Raw genomic sequence first — 17,008 nt, forward strand, 5'->3', positions numbered from 1 at the left:
TCCCCAACCCAAGGAGCTCAGAACTCTTGGCAGTTCGATGTTCGCAAACAAACCAAAGAGGAGCAGAAAGTTTTTAGACTCAGAGGCGACATCCCAACAGTAGGGGGCCGGGGTTTGTAATTTTGAGGTGTGTCCCAGACCACAAAATTAAAATTATAGAGAGCCCCTACTTCCCCCAGCCCCCTCTCTCCGTCTGACTGATTTTAACAAGACTAACAGGACTCAGGTGAGAATTGTGTCCACTCGTAAAATAAACAAAATAAAAAAACAGCATTTCAGCTGTTACTTAGAGTCTTTGCTTGGATAATTCTGAACACAGAGTAGAAATAACTTGCAAAGTCCTATTTTAAATGTGAGATGGCCTCATCTTCCGGCCCAGAAATCCTCAGAATATTTTTGGAATGTCATGAATGTGGCAGGCTCTACAGTTAAAGACATTATTATCAACAGTGTTCACAACATAATATATTGAAGCAGGGAAAGGCAAGAACCACCAAATATAGCCTCCACAGTAAGTGACGGGTTGTTTATGAGACCGGAAGTTTAAGGACAGTTTTTTGGGGTATGATCTTCTGTTTAAGTTGATGCTACAGAGACTCAGTACACTGACCTGAACCCCACTGATTTCTCTCCTCTAATCCTTGTTTAATAATGTAGGTAATATTTAAAGATGTATTCTTGAAATTTAATTAACATTCCCAGGCTTGCTTTGATATTCACATGAGAAGCTGCCTGTACCCTTAGAAACTTGGTCTCATGATGTTTTCAAAGCAGTTGTAGAGATAATTGTTGCTTTCAAAAAGAAAAAAACACAACCCCATGAGGTGTTCTGGGTCTGGCAATAATTGATTGTCAAAGAAGTTTTCAAGATAATAAAAGCGTGAGATAATTCAGGGACATTGGCCAAAGTATGTAAAGTCTGTGATCTGAATGATAAGGGGGTAACTAAAAGAAAAATTCTTCCAGATTATAAGAAGAAACCCAGGGGAATTAAAATATGGCTCTAACAGATGACTTGGCTGAAATTAGAAACATTTTTTTTACATATATCTTTATCTACTCCTGGAGGGAATAAAAATAGCCAAACTCCAGCCAGGAACGGTGGCTCACGCCTGTAATCCCAGCAGTTTGGGAGGCCAAGGTGGGCGGATCACGAGGTCCGGAGATTGAGACCATCCTGCCTAACATGGTGAAACCCCATCTCTACTAAAAATACAAAAATTAACTGGCCATGGTGGCATGTGCCTGTAATCCCAGCTACCCGGGAGGCTGAGTCAGGAGAATCGCTTGAACCGGGAAGTCGGAGGTTGCAGTGAGCCAAGATCGCACCACAACACTCTAGCCTGGCGACAGAGGGAGACTTAGTCTCAAAAAAACAAAAACAAAAAAAACCCAAATTCCAAATATGTAATTAAGTGATATGATCTGAATGTTTACATCCCCCAAAATTCATATGTTCAAATCCTAACTGGTAAGATGATGTGGAGCCTTTGGGGAGATGTTTAGGTCAGGAGGGCAGAGCCCTCATGAGTGAGACTGGTTCCCCTATAAGAGACTCAAAGGAGCTCACTTGCCCCATCCACCGTGTGACCAGACAGCAAGAAGGTGCCATCAGAAGGCACAACCTATGAGCCAGGAAGCAGAGCCAGACCCCAAGTCTGCGGATGCCTTGATCTCAGACTTCCCAGCTTCCAGGTCTGTGAGAAATAAATTCCTATTAATGATAAGCCACTCCGTTTATAGTATTTTGTTATAGTGGCCCGAATAGACCAAGACTTCAAGTAAAATAGTGCGGGATTGCTGTAGTACTAAGAACCTGTCTCAGTCCCTTTGGGACATGGTATCATAGACTGGGTGACTTCAGCAACAAATATGTATTTCTTACAGTTCTGGAGGCTGGACGTCTGACATTAGCATGCCAGCGTGATCAGATTCTGGTAAGAGCCCTCTTCTGGGTTGCAGACTGCCAGCTTCTTGTTATATCCTCACATGGCGGGAAAAGGGATACAGCAAGCTCTCTTATGACTCCTGTAGGGCACAAATCCCTTTCCTAAAGACTCCATTCTCATAACCTCATCTAGTCCTAATTACTTTCTTCAGGCCTCACCTCCTAATACCATCACGTTGGTATTAGGTGGGGTTTCAACATAAGAATTTTGAGGGGACACAAGCGTTTAGTCTGTAACATCTTCTTAGGTAAGAATTTGGATGGAGGCCGCCTAAATGATCTTTCTTTGTGAATGTGGTTTGGCCAGTAGACTCTCTCTGTTCACAAAATGAAGAGGCTAACACGTGGTCCCGGACCCATGGAAATGCTTTCAAACCTTGCAGTGGTCCAAAGAGCATTCCTTTAATCATTAGCATTTTACTGAGGCATTTGCTACTTTATGTTAAGCAGTATAGGGGGAGATGAAAAGGGTGTGGGAACAGCGTTAGTTCAGTGATCAGGGTCCCACACAAGATCGGCTTTCCAGGGCTTTGAGCACACTCTAGCAGGTCTGTGTAAGCAGCCTCAGGTTTTCATAAGTGCTCTGGTTTCATATTTGTCTCCTCCAAAACTCATGTTGAAATTAAATCCTCAGTGTGGCAGTATTGAGAGGTGGAGCCCTTAACAACTGATTGGGTTATGAAGGCTCTGCTCTCATGAATGGATTAATCCATTCATGGACCAATACTGGGTTAATGGATTAATGGGTTATGGAAGTGGGACTGGTTGCTTTTTTGTATTTGTGTTTTTTATGGGTTTTTTTTGGGGGGGTTGTTTTGTTTTGTTTTGTTTTGTTTTTTTGAGACAGAGTCTCGCTCTGTCGCCCAGGCTGGAGTGCAGTGGCGCGATCTCGGCTCACTGCAACCTCCGCCTCCTGTGTTCAAGCGATTCTCCTGCTTCAGCCTCTCGAGTAGCTGGGGCTGCCACCATGCCCAGCTAATTTTTTGTGTTTTTAGTAGAGACAGTTTCACTGTGTTAGCCAGGATGGTCTCAATCTCCTGACCTCGTGATGCACCCGCCTTGGGCTCCCAAAGTCTTGGGATTACAGGCGTGAGGCACTGCACCCAGCCAACTGGTGGTTTTATAAGAGCAGAAAAATATGAACAATCATGCTCAGCCCTTCACCATGGGATGCCCTGCACCATCTGGGGACTCTGCAGAGAGTCCCCACCAGCAAGAAAGACCTCTCCAAATGCAGCCACTCAAACCTGGACTTGTCAGCCTCCATAATTGTAAGAAATGAATTCCTTTTCTTTTTCTTTTTGTATAAATTCAGGGGGTACAAGTGCAATTTTGTTACATGGATATATCGCCTAGTGATGAGCATTCCCTGAAAAAGGTACATTGCACCCATTAAGAATTTCTTATCACTTACCCCCTCCCACCTTTTTTTTCTTTACAAATTATCTAGTTTCAAGTGTACTGTTTTAACCAGAAAATGGACTAAGACAACATGGTATTCGTTCCTGGAATGCTTTTCTAAGCAATTAGGGAGGCCAGATATGGTGGCCCATGCTTGTAATACCAGCACTTTGAGTGGTCAAAGCAGGTGGATCACTAGAACCCAGGAGTTTGAGACCACTCTGGGAAGCATGACGAAACCCCGTCTCTACAAAAAATATAAAAATTAGCCAGGTGTGGTAGCGTGCACCTGTAGTCCCAGCTACTTGGGAGGCTGAGGTGGGAGGATCACTTGAACCCAGGAAGGTCAAGGCTGTTGTGAGCCAAAATCACACCACTGCACTCCAGCCTGAGTGACAGAGCTGTCCCCACCACCTCCCCCACTCAAAAAAAAAGAAAAAAAATTAGGGAGACATAGCAACAAGTGCTTTAACTGAGTCAAACTGTCTCTGGTGTCCTGAGCTGTGGAGTTCTTCCTTGTGTAGTGCCATTTCAGTCATTTTCCTCAGAAATGTTCTTGAGTGACCACTAGAATGCAAACTTTACAATAAGGAGAACCTTATCTGTCTTGTTTACTGTTGTAAACAATAATGCCTTATTCATAGTGAAGGAATTATGAATTATGAAGGAATGAATAAGTATTCCATAATTGGCATCATTAATTCCCTCTCTACAGAAAACTGAGGCATCAACAGAAGAGACCCACCTAAGCTTGTCCGCGACCACCCGCTCACCTCATAGTTTGGGGCGGAATTGAGATCACGGAACAGGGGTTCCTTTGTCTTTTGTTAAATCTGTAACATTGGATTGATGTGTCTAAGGTTAACCATTGGATATAATAATAATGATATTAAAAACTGACCCTAACGGCACGATGTATTAAAGTTTCCAAGTCACTCATTTGGAAGTCAAGTCAAACATAGCACTAATTTTTCAGTGTAACAATCGAATACCCAAAGTGATAGCCAACATTCCCATTACACGTCTGACATCTTGGCTCACAGTCATGGCCCTGGAACTCTACTCCCTAGAACAGTCCCATGTAAAAAATCTATTAATCCCAGAGCTTTGAGAGGCCAAGGCAGGACTATGGCTTGAGGCCAGGAGTTTGAGACCTGCCGGGACAACATAGTGAGACCCCATCTCTAAAAAAATAAAATAAAATAATTAGCCAGGTATGGTGGCACACACCTGTACTTCTAGCTACTCGGGAGACTGAGGCAGGAAGATTGCCTGAGCCTATGAGTTTGAGGCTACAGTGAGCTATGATCATGTCATTGCACTCTAGCCTGGGTGACAAAGCAAGACCCTGTCTCTAAAAAACAAAAAAAAATTTATTGAGAGAGAGAGACAGCAAGTCCGGCTGGTCTCGAGGAAGAGAAATAAACCTCTACAAGAAAACTGCCACACCCTGTTTGAGCCCAACCTGTTCACCCTCAAAGACAGAATGACGGTCTTCCCCCTTCTGTCTGCACTCCTGGCTGTTCACAGAGCACAATAACAGGGAAATGCTGTCTGTTCTACTCATGTCTTTCTGGTGTCTTCCAGTAGAAATTCACTTTATCATTGAAAATAATTACTTATATATTTGTTTCTTTGGCATTTGTTTACCATATTCTCATGTTTTATCTTATCTCCCTGCTTAGAAAAGTGAAATTGACATTATTGAGGATCTCCTCTGCAACAGGCACTGTGAAATCACATTAGTCGGATGTCGTCCATTAGTCAGACATTTTTCTATTAGATGTTTTGTCTATGTTTTAATGAGAACCTGCTATCAAAGAACTAACTTCTGTTTTCTTTCCCAGCTTGGCTTAAAGGAGTACTTTAGGACTAAGAACAACAGGATGAAAACAGCAGCTAAAGTAGAACACACTGGCAGAGACGTTCATATCCTCAAGCTGTGCTTCTGAAGCTCAAGCATGGCAGAGTGGCCTTGTTAAATCAGAGTTCAGGGCGCCACCCCGACAGTTTCTGATTCAGTAGGTCCCCAGTAGGGACCAAGAACCTTTTTTTTTTTCTTTTTCTTTTTAATAGAGTCAGGGTCTTGCTATGTTGCCCACATGGGTCTCAAACTGAAGCAATCCTCCCACCTCGACCTCCCAAAGCACTGGAATTCCAGGCATGCCACCGTGCCTGGCCAAGAACTTTAGTTTTTAACAAGTTTCCAAATGATGCTGGTCTACTGGTCCTGAGACCACACTCTGAAATTGGTGGGATAGGAGGCTGGGATCTTTATCCATTGACTCAACTCCCTTTCCCTATGGTTGAAAGTTGTCCTAGGGTCTTCCCTGGGAGGGCTGGAGACTGACAAGATTCAAACGTTTTGGTGGAAAGTCCCAAGACAGGGAAGTGGGGTGTGCTTGAAGTGGGGCACTGCCATCACCCACCTACCCACCACAGAGGTGGGCTCAAAGGTAAGGCGTGGCTCACAAAAATCTTCTGCTAAGTACCTGTCTGTGCCTCCATTTCTTCCTCTTTAAGATGGGGGTAACTATACCAGTGTTCTAGGGTAACATGTCACTACCCTTGAATACAGCGTTCCTCCCTGTCATGACTCAAGGACAGGTTACCAGACCGGAGCCTCCAGCAATCCAGGAGCACAAACAAGGACACCTTAAAACAAAACTTGTGTCCAGGGTACCCTTCGCTGCCTCATAGGAAATCAAAATGGCCTGGTAGACAACTGTTCATAAGGACAAGAGCCAGCATCACTGCCTTTGAGTCCCAACCTACTCAAATCCATTTTCTGCACTGTACCACCTCATCATATCCCGGATATTGTTAGTGTCATGTCATTTCATGACTCAGGAGCTGCGGGTGACTTTGGTAAGAGTAGAGCAGTCGCTGTCTCATCTGTCACCTCCTCCCCTCACCTCTGTGCAGCCAACATCCAGGGAGCCTGCCTCTTGCTGTCCCTTTCAAAGCTTTCTGGGTCTCTCTTCTGTGCCTTTGATTAGGTCTTTCATGCTGCCCAGAACACTGTCTCTTTCTCCCATGCCAGTGACATCCATTACTTTCTTCAAGGTCTGGCTCAAAACTCAGCACTCGGCCAGACACAGTGGCTCACGCCTGTAATCCCAGCACTTTGAGAGGCCGAGGCGGGCAGATCACGAGGTCAGGAGATTGAGACCATCCTGGCTAACACAGTGAAACCCTGTCTCTACTAAAAATACAAAAAATTAGCCGGGCGTGGTGGGGGGTGCCTGTAGTCCCAGCTACTGGGGAGGCTGAGGCAGGAGAATGGCGTGAACCTGGGAGGCAGAGCCGAGATCGCGCCACCGCACTCCAGCCTGGGCAACAGAGCGAGACTCCGTCTCAAAAAAAAAAAAACAAAAAACTCAGCACTCTTGGGAAATTTCCCCTCCAGGGAGACAGGGTCACACAGGGCACAGAGAACCTACGTGGGAGGCAGAAGCCCTAGGTTTGTTTATGTCCTGGTTCAGACACTTTGCAGCCTCATAGATGACATTAAACAAGCTCCTTAGCCTCATAGATGACATTAAACAAGCTCCTTAGCCTGTTATCTTACTTTGGGCTACCCTAAAAGCAGAGACTATGATATGGACTTGGATATGTGTAGTTAATTTGGGAAGTGATCCAGGGAAGCCAGAATGAAGGATGGGAAGTAGGAAAAATCAAACAATTATGTGTCATTGAGCCCACTGCCACTGTGGGCTACTGGAGATCAGTCACACGGGGCAGTCTCTGTGAACCGTGTTACAAGCCCCTCAGAATTGGCCCCCCAAAGAATAGGAGGCTGGGATCTTTATCTGTTGACTCAACTCCTATTCCCCATGGTTGAAGGTTGCCCTAGGCGCACCCCTGGGGGCTGACAAGACCCAAAGGCTTTGGAGAAAGGCCCTGAGACAGTGAAGTGAGTTGTGTTGGAGGTGGAGCGCCATCATCACTCACCTGCCCACCACAGAGGTGGGCGAAGGGGTGACGTATGGCTCACAAAAATCTTCTGCTAAATACCTGTCTGGGCCTCAGTTTCTTCCTCTTTAAGATGGGGTAACTATCCACGTTCTAGGGTAGCATCAAATGACAGAGGTGACATATGCGAAGGCCCCTCCCTCAGCACACACCAGCCACGCCAGCGTCCCTGACTCTGTGTCCACTCGACACTTACAGCTGTTGTATTTGTCATGTCTGCCTGCATGTACGGTCTCTCAGTGTTATCTATGGCTATTTCAGGTCTTTTACCTTAGCTGAAGTTAAGGGCAGGGTTCTTCTTTTTCTGTCACCCATCCCAAAGTGCCTGCTACACAGCTGAATGCCAAGTATGCCCTTGGTACAAATGGGTGTCCAGTGAACTTGCTGTCTCAAAACAGTCATCTGTGAGCCTGTTCTTCTCCGTGGAGATGTCCCGCACGGCCATGGAGAAGCCACAGGCAGCGTCCTAGCCTGCTTCTTACAGCTGAGAGACCAGCTCCAACATTGCGTGAGCCCATTGCCAAACTGCTGGTGAAGTGCCGTGCGCTGTGGCAAACACATGGCAGCCTGGGGAGGGAAATCTTCTGACGCCTTGAGCCCTGGCAGGGCAATGGGCAGTAGATCAAGCTGGCCTGCCCCGCGTGGGCCTTCAGCAGGGATGCGGGCGAGGCTCCCAGAGGACGATGACTCATGCCTGCATCTGTGGCTGGTTATTCCAGATGCTGCCCTGCAATGGGACTGTTCTCTGCTCTCCTGACCCCCGGCACCGGTACAGCATGGGAGTGCATGAGAGTGAGCTTTGGTTTCTTTAGGGGAGTCACTGCGTAATTGGAGAGCAGTGTTCATGGGCAAGACAAAGGAGGGCCGGCGGGAGTGAGGGAAGACGAGAAGATGATGTTCCAAACTACTCTCGGCATAAAGTGTGCTTTGAATATTTTGGGCTATTTTTCCAACTGTAGGGAGAGTTTTCCCTGAGACACTGATTTGTCACCAAGGCAAGTGATGCTGGGTCTGGGGTGCTCTCTGCACCTACAGCCTGGAACAGAATCATCTTCTCTGGGCAAAACCACGTGACTCACATGAGACTCAAAACTGGACCCTTCTTTCTGTCTATACCATACTTAGCAAAGACAACAGGCTTAACTGCTCTGTGAAAAATGCTAAACAACTTCTCAGAAGCAATAAACATCTCCTACCTACCTGAATGTTTACATTTAGGCAGGCCTTTAAGATTATTAGCCTCTATAAAAATATACAGGCATACCTCAGAGATAATTCAAGTTCAGTTCCAGACCACTGCAATAAAGCAGATATCACAATAAAGCAAGTCACATAAATGTTGTGGTTCCCCAGAGCTTATCAAAGCTGTGTTTGCACTATACTATAGCCTCTTAAGTGTGCAATGATATTATGTCTTTAAAAAAAGTACATACATTATTTTAAAAAGACCTTATTGACAAAAAATGCTGACAGAGACACAAAGCGAGCATATGCTTTTGGGAAAATGGCACCGATAGACTCATTCGATACAGGGTTGCCGTGAATCTTCAATTTGTAAAAAACATAGTATCTGTGAAGCACAATAAAGTGAAATGCAATAAAACAAGGTATACCTGTAAATAACTCTAGAATCAGTTATTTACTCTTTTTTCCCTTCACCTGGAATTCCTACCTGGTTATCTCCAACTACAGTAATCCTGTCCTTAGGACCTTGCTCAAATGCCCCCTCCTCCAGGAAGTCCTCATGATCACCTCCACCCAAAAGAGCTCATGATCACCTCCACCCAAAAGAGCTCTTCCCTGGAGACAGAGGGAGGGCAGGCACAAAAGAGACAGTTTGTCTCCTTTATAGTTTGACCTCACATAAATTTTGGTGTCCTGGAAAGAATAATGCCAACATTTCCACATTATACATGTGGAAATGGCTTTAAACTCATATAAATCTTTGGTTTAATAACCGTGTATAAATGCAGTTAGAGAGAGAGGGAGGATGAGGGAGATTTAAAAATAAGAGGCCAACGGAGAGGAGGCTATTAAACTATGTGGCAATGATTTATTGATTGAGAAGTAAAGGGAATTCCTCTCTTCTTCTAAATGATCGGTTTCCAACTTCTAAACACTCCCAGATGTGGAATGCATGTTTCTTCCTTCCATTCCTCTCTGCAGGCCGCCCTGACATTTGTTAAATGGGCTCCTGGGTCCTGGTTTGCAAATGTCACCACTTTGAGATCCGTAGATGGTCACCCCTGGCTCCCCTTGGGGAGTGTCCTGGAATCCACCAGCTCCATCTGCTCGACGAGAGACTTGAGTTTGTTCTGTTACCTCTTTCATCATTAGCCAAAGCTCTGGGACTTGGTTAAAACTTTAGGCAGTTAAAAAGACTGACTTATGGAAATAGTAGTATTTTCATTATATTATCCGCTTGAATTTATGTTCTTGAATTCCATTAACCTGAAATATATCAAAATACCAAGATGTTATGAAGAATGGGAACAAATATAGAAAAGTGAAAACAGTTGTCTGTGAAGTTTCTGCAAGATGAGAAGTAAGGGAGGACAGCCTTCCCTCTCAGACCGCTCCCCACCTTCGGGTCCATGAAAATCACTGGCCAGAGCCTCAGGGGAGCCTTCAGTTAATCCTTTTTAAATGAATGAGAGGTGGATGGAGGAGGGCATCTTGCCTACAAGTTGGCCCCCAAATGTCATGTTGTATTAGTAATTCAGCTCATGGCTTCATACTGCAGGTCTACTCAAGGAAAAAGTTATGTCATGCTTGCAATGGTCTTCAAAGTATGCCGTCCTTTTCTTTCCTCTTCCACTGCCAGTAGCATACTCCAGGTCGAATTGTCTATCTGGTGTGCCTGGTCTTCCCAACTCCGGGTTACTCCCTCTCCAACCACCCTGCGCCCCTCTGCTGACCTCCTCCTCTTTCACAGACCCTCTGGTTGGGTGTCTCTATTTTTGTTATTACTTTAGATAGCAGCTCTTTCTGGCCTTCACTAGCCGTCACCAGTGACAGCGCATCACCAAAGCCCTGGGTACAGACCATCCTCATTGTGACCTTTGTGCTTTGGTTTGCATCAGACCATTTGGTTAGAAAGCTGCTCTTCCTCAGGCCCACCTGTCCAAGTTCTACCAATTTCTGAAGATCTGGATTAAATGCCATCTCACCGACCTTTACCACATCCCCTCTCCTCTATGCTATGGCCACTGTTGCTGCCATGGCCACAGCAGGAAGCAGACTGTGGGTACTGACTGCCACATAAGGACAACAGTCACGCAGCTCTGGCAACCCCTGAGCAGTTGCTGCAAGGAGGTCACCTGATGACACAGGTGGCAGTGTGCCCACATGGACAAGCAGTCCCCAGAGAACCTCCTTGCCGCATGTTGTCCCCATCCCCCTTCTCCCTTTGGGTCTGGCACCTACAGTGGCTGTCACCTTCCGCAATGCCCATGTGAACTTCCTAGCAACAGGGCATTCCTATTGCCAACAAAAGAAATATGGAGGGCTCTGATTAAGCTCTTTTGAAAACATCATAAAATAGAGATCAAATCAAGGAAGCTACATTTCAGAAACATTAGTTATGTTCCTATATCAATAAACAATCGCTATATGGGATCCACTATTGCAAAATCTCCCAATCTCCTCAGAAAAAGCAAAAACCACCCTTGCCATGTATCCTGTATTTGGGGGAAAATCAAGGAACTCCCTGAGATTAATCGTACCTACTTAATAGAAACCTTCATCTGAGAAGAACTAAGTACTTTGGACATGTTAGCACGTAGGTCCTAATAATATTCCTATTAAGAAGAAAGAGGTTAAATTTACTTCACCTAATGGTTTTGGAAAGTAGTCTAGAGACAGAGAAAAAGTGATCTACTCAAGCTCAGGGAATATCTCAGTGTTAGTGATGAGAATAAAACTCAGAGGCTGGAATCTCAAACTAGTGTGCTATCACAGTATGTTATTCAGTGCACACTCATTCATTCATTCATTCATTGTGTGCCAGACACTGTGCTAGGCTCCCAGGAACAATGAGCATAAGACCCAGCTCTTATCAAGCTTGTCATCTAATAGATGAGGAAGAGAATGAAAAGCAAGTGCACAGACAAAAGCGCTAGGCTGTGCTAAGTGCTATGAAGGAAACAAGCATCCATTGAATTCTTACGGTGCCTGTCATTTGTTCTCATAGCATCCCTATGAAGAAAGTATTTTACAAGTAAAAAAGCAGAATCTCTACAAAGTCAGGTGCTTGCCCAAGGCCTCACCACTCACAAGTGACAGAGCAGGAATCTAAACACACTATCCTTTCCCTCCAACAGCCATTCACCATGGAGCCAAAATGCATCCACGCACTCCCAGAGCCAATCTCGGAAGGACAGACAAACACCAGGACTGTGCCAGAACTCCCTTTTCCTTCTAGTGTTGTGTCTCTTCTTCCCTGTTCATCAAGGAGAAGAGGCTGGTGGGCAGCACAGCCTAAGGAAGGAATGGTGTCTGTCTTCAACGCTTAGGAAGCTTTGAGACATTCTCCAAACTCCAGCTCCAAAGAATATGCCCATTCTAAGCAGTATATACACAGCAGAGTTAAGAAGCTTTAGTAGGGGCCAGTGTGGTGGCTCACACCTGTAACCCCAGCACTTTGGGAGGCTGAGGTGGGTGGATTACTTGAGATCAGGAGTTTGAGACCAGCCTGGCCAACATGTTGAAACCCTGTCTCTACTAAAAATACAGAAAATTAGCTGGGCATGGTGGTGCATGCCTGTAGTCCCAGCTACTCGGGAGGCTGAGGCAGGAGAATGACTTGAACCCGGGAGGCGGAGGTGGCAATGAGCCAAGATCGCACCACTACACTCCAGCCTGGGTGACACAATGAGATTAAAAAAAAAAAGACAAACAAAAAGAAAAAAAGCAGCAGCATTAGCAGGTGCCTCTGAAACGGGAAAGGTTCCCTTGTCCCTCACAGGGCATGCAATGGGATATGGCTCACTTCTTCAGTGCCCCGCTGCTCAAACCTCAAAGCATACAGATGGGCAGGCTGTGGGGCTCTGACCCCACGGCAGTATCGAGGGGTGAGGGTTTACAGCTGAAGCCCCAGTGGGCGTGTGTTACAGGATGCTCTTTTAGTTTAGCCGTCCGTAGGCGGCTTGTGTTAGTCAGCTCAGTTGGACCCCTGCCTTATCACAAGGACAGAGGGCTTTCTGTATCCTGGGATTCTTGCTTTCATGTACTGGAAGAATCAGACCACACCTGCACTTGGGGAATGAGTTCAGGGTTTTATCGAGTGGAAATAGCTCTTGGCAGATGGGGGAAGCCAGAAGGGGATGGAGTGGGAAGGTTTTCCCCTGAAGTCAGGCTACTGAGCGGCCAACTCTTCTCTGACCACCCCAGCTAAACTCCAAGTTGTTCTGCTGGTCAATGCCCTGCCGGCCTGCCGATGCCTGTGAATATGCCCTTAACGTCCAGCCGCCTGTGTGTTTACCTGCTAGGGTCTCGGGGTTTTTATAGGCACAGGATGGGGACGTAGCAGGCCAGGGTGGTCTTGGGAAATGCAACGTTTGGGAGGAGAACAAAAATCCCTGTCTTCACCTAGGTCTGTGACCACGGGTCTGAGGATAGAGCCCTAGCCAGGGACCATACCCTAGGATGGAAAGACGTTCTCTCTGCCCTGGGTAGCATGATAACAAGGCAGATAAAGGCTACAATGGAAATAAGCAGAAGCCACAGTGGGCTCTGCAGAGGAAATCCATAACTTTCTTGTAGGAGAAAAAGAACAGAGGGTGAAGGATAAGGAGGTTCACCTGGCACACAGGTAGGGGAAGCATGGTGAGAAAGAGGCGACAGAGTCTCTCAGTCCTGAGAAGAGACAAAGCACGGGGCCAGAGATCACTCCGACCGCCTGGACAGGGCGCTTAAAGGAGAGGAAGTGTGGGCGGGGAAGGTGGAGTGGTGGAGACCTGGAGGGTCCACATTACATCAGAAGCTGCCTCTATTGCTTCCTCGTCTGCTTCCCTGGCTCCACTCCTTTTGGGGTGAAGAACTGGCTTTATCTCACCACACTGTCTTCTGCCTCTCCTGTATTTGCCTCACGATGGTCACAGCTAAGCTTGTGAAACTTAAAAACCAAAAGCGGGCCGGGCGCGGTGGCTCAAGCCTGTAATCCCAGCACTTTGGGAGGCCGAGGCGGATGGATCACGAGGTCAGGAGATCGAGACCACCCTGGCTAACGCGGTGAAACCCCGTCCCTACTAAAAATACAAAAAATTAGCCGGGCAAGGTGGGGGGTGCCTGTAGTCCCAGCTACTGGGGAGGCTGAGGCAGGAGAATGGTGTGAACCCGGGAGGCGGAGCTTGCAGTGAGCTGAGATCTGGCCACTGCACTCCAGCCTGGGCGACAGAGTGAGACTCCGTCTCAAAAAAAAACAAACAAAAAAAAACCAACCAAACAAAAAAAAACAAAACAAAAGCAAAACCACCTCTCTTTCTCCTACAGACACAGAGCCAAGCACATGTAAGTCCAAAGTATGCTGGGTGGCCACTTCGCTGCTGTGGCCAAGTTTAGAAATGTGTTGAAAAGGACAGCTGACCTCTGCGTTCTGCTGGGCACCCCTGTACACTCCCTCCCCTGGGCAAATGATTCCCTGGCCATGAAGGTTTGTGCCTGAGCGTGGTGGAGGAGGTCTCAGGCTGAGGAGGAAATTGTCTCCTCAAAGAGGCACAGAGGGGGCCCTGGAGCCTGGCCACCTGCATTCCAACCCCAGCACCAGTGTTCTGGAGTGTGACACCAACAGACTACCTCCTATGCCTCAGTTTCTGCGTATGTCAAATGTGATAGTAATTCCAAAAAAAACCACTGCAGGATTTTTTAATTTAGGTTAAGTTTTTAAATTTAGATTTGAAGCCAGTTGTGTGAGGAGAAGGAGCGAGCAGTCCAGGGAAATAGTTGGAAGGGAGGCTGAGAGTGGGAGGGTGAGAGCCCGCCAGCCCAAGCAACAGGGAGGGAGTGCAGAGCAGAGCTGAGTGCCTGGAGGCAATGAATCCGCCTTTGCAAAATGATGACAGTAAGAGAAATCTAACATACCTAACTCTATCTTGCTTCTAACCTTCAAGCTTTTCTTGTTTATTCCTGGGTATAGACCAAGCTAACTTTGAAAGGAATTTAGTTTATGGTTTAACCTTAAAGCAAGGATGATAATAACCCTTCCCAAAACTAAAGTGCCTTTGTAAAACTAATGAAAGTCCACAAGGTTAGGGTCATGAGAGGGACATAGGCATAGTTAAATGGAACCAGCACTGTTCTGGAAGTCAAAAAATTTGTAGCGTCCCCAATTACTCCCGTAGATAACACCACTATTGTAGAACCTAAGATTTTTTTTTTAAGGTGTTTTTCTAACTTGCATTTCTGACAACTAACTGACCCCACTGGGTCCTCTCGCCCCCACCTAGAGGGGCATGAAGACCACACCCTTGTGATTTTATCCCTAATCAATTAGCAGCACCCATTCCCTCACCCCCTGCCCACCAAATAATTCTTTAAAAATCTCAGTCTCTGAATTTTGGAGGAGACTGATTTGAGTAATAAACCCCAGTCTTCTACTTAGCCAGCTCCATTTATTCAACTATTTCTCTGTTACAATATTGCTGTCTTGGTAAATTGGCTCTATCTGTGCTTCGGGCAAGAAAAACCCATCAGACAACAGTAAAAGGGGCTGGGTTCCAAGAATGCTGGGTTGGAAGTGACCAGGCTTGCCCTGAGAGTTGCTACTTCCCCAGGACTCTTATGGTCTCAGCACCTTAGACAAGAGAGATGGCACCAGAGAGGCCCTCACATGGCACCTACCTCTTGCCCTGGGGTTTGTCCTATCTTCCTCCAAATATGAGCATGTCCTTACTTAGCCCAGGAAGGCTGAAAAGGAAGGAAGGTGCTCTGGGGGCTTCCTGTGGCTTAGCTAGGGGCACCTCTGAAGGATCAGAGATGTGGCCCAGCAGGACAGAAGCCAGCAGTGGACACTGCAGCCTGATGCAGAGGGGTTGTGGGGTGGCTTTGGGCTATTTTAGGAGGGTCAGGTCCTTATGCCTTGGAAGAGACCAAAGCTACCCCTCCACCACTAGACTGTGTTCTCTCCCTCTGCCCAGAGCTGCCTGGCTGTGTTTTCTCCTTCTGCCTCTCTGGGGCAGCCTGGCTGGAAAGAAACCAGTATTGTCCATTTGTCATCCAAATACACACCGGGCATTTCCTGCCTGTTTCCTCTGTCTCTCCAAAGTGGACAGATTCCCCTCCATTCCATTTTCTCACCACCTCCAGACTCTGGTCCTCTCCTCCCACCCTCCATCCCTACGAGCCAAGGCCCTCCCCTCAACACACTCCCATGTTTCACTCTGCCTCCTGATTGTCAAGTCTAGGTAGGCTCTTTCTCTTGTTCTCACCCTCGTCAGCCCCTCTGCTGAATGAGACAGGAGGCTGTGGTGGTTCTGGTCCCCTGGAGAAAACTCTCTTCATTCAGGCTTTTGTTGTTGTCCTGGATTTGTTTTTGCTTTTCTCACCATTTCTTTTCCATTTTCTTATTCTTCTTTAAGGTTGGAGGCCCCGCCTTTGCTCCTCTCTTCGCCTGCCCTGTCCCACATTTTCCTATAGCATCCACTGCTTCTCTGCCAGCATTTCCCCACTATGTTCCTTAGGGCTCCAAGGAATAGGAAATGCTGCCTCACAGGCAGTTGAGAGGCTGCATTTCCACCAGGCTTCCTGATTCTGCTGCTATTGTGGCCTGTGATCCACACTTTAAGTAGCAGGTTCTAGAAAACAGGTGCCATGCAGGCATCGGAATTCTCTACCTCAGAAAGTAAGAAGCATTTGGGATTTACTTGTAGTACAGTATGAGACTGCCTGGGAGAAGGAGACAGCAGGAGCCCAGGAGACTTGGGGAGAGACAGTGAGAATGGCTGCGGGCCTTCCCAACAATTTGAAATTGTTTGCACTGTGCAGGTGTGTGGGAAAGCCCCCACTGCTGCTTCTCCCTCCAATTCAAGAAAACATTCTACGTATTCAGTGTAGGACCAAAGCAAGAATACAAACAGAGGGTCCTATACCATGTCTCTAAATATCTAGAAGTTACCAACTTGACTTGAAAAATACACCTTCACAGAGACCTGGGTGTCCTGGATTGAACTGAGAAGCTTCTGAATCCTTGGACTTTCAACTGAATTGAGGATTCAGGGGGACAGGCCCCAGGTTCCTTTTCTTCCCACCCAGCCCTGACTGGCACTGAAGAGGGCCTCAGTATGGACATGTGGACACCCCAGCCCAAACAGCTGAACCACCAGAGAAATGTTGTCGTATCTGCACTTAATTCCACCCATTGGATTACATACATTCAGCAAAAGCAAACATAATAATAATAATGATTATTGGTTTTTGTTTTGTTGTTTTGAGACGGAATCTTGCTGTGTTACCCAGGCTGGAGTCTGGTGGCCAATCTCGGCTCACTGCAACCTCTACCGCCCTGGTTCAGGCGATTATCCTGCTTCAGCCTCCTGAGTAGCTGGGATTACAGGTGCCTGACAGCACACCTGGCTAGTTTTTGTATTTTTAGTAGAGACAGGGTTTCACCATGTTGGCCAGGCTGGTCTCAAACTCCTGACCTCAGGTGATTCACCCACCTCAGCCTCCCAAATTGCTGGGATTACA

The 17,008-nt window shown here is 46.7% G+C and overlaps 1 long non-coding RNA gene across 1 annotated transcript; it reads right to left on the reverse strand.

Moving 5' to 3' along the window:
- Window positions 1-9,357: 9,357 nt before the first annotated feature.
- On the reverse strand, window positions 9,358-12,019 carry LOC103880761. Its single transcript, XR_641966.3, has 2 exons — window positions 10,243-12,019; window positions 9,358-9,775 (listed from the first exon to the last, which is right to left on the reverse strand). It is a non-coding gene; the product is annotated as an uncharacterized LOC103880761 (long non-coding RNA).
- Window positions 12,020-17,008: the final 4,989 nt, after the last annotated feature.

The sequence above is a fragment of the Papio anubis genome, chromosome 1 (genome assembly GCF_008728515.1).
Source record: "Papio anubis isolate 15944 chromosome 1, Panubis1.0, whole genome shotgun sequence".
Lineage (NCBI taxonomy): Eukaryota > Metazoa > Chordata > Mammalia > Primates > Cercopithecidae > Papio > Papio anubis.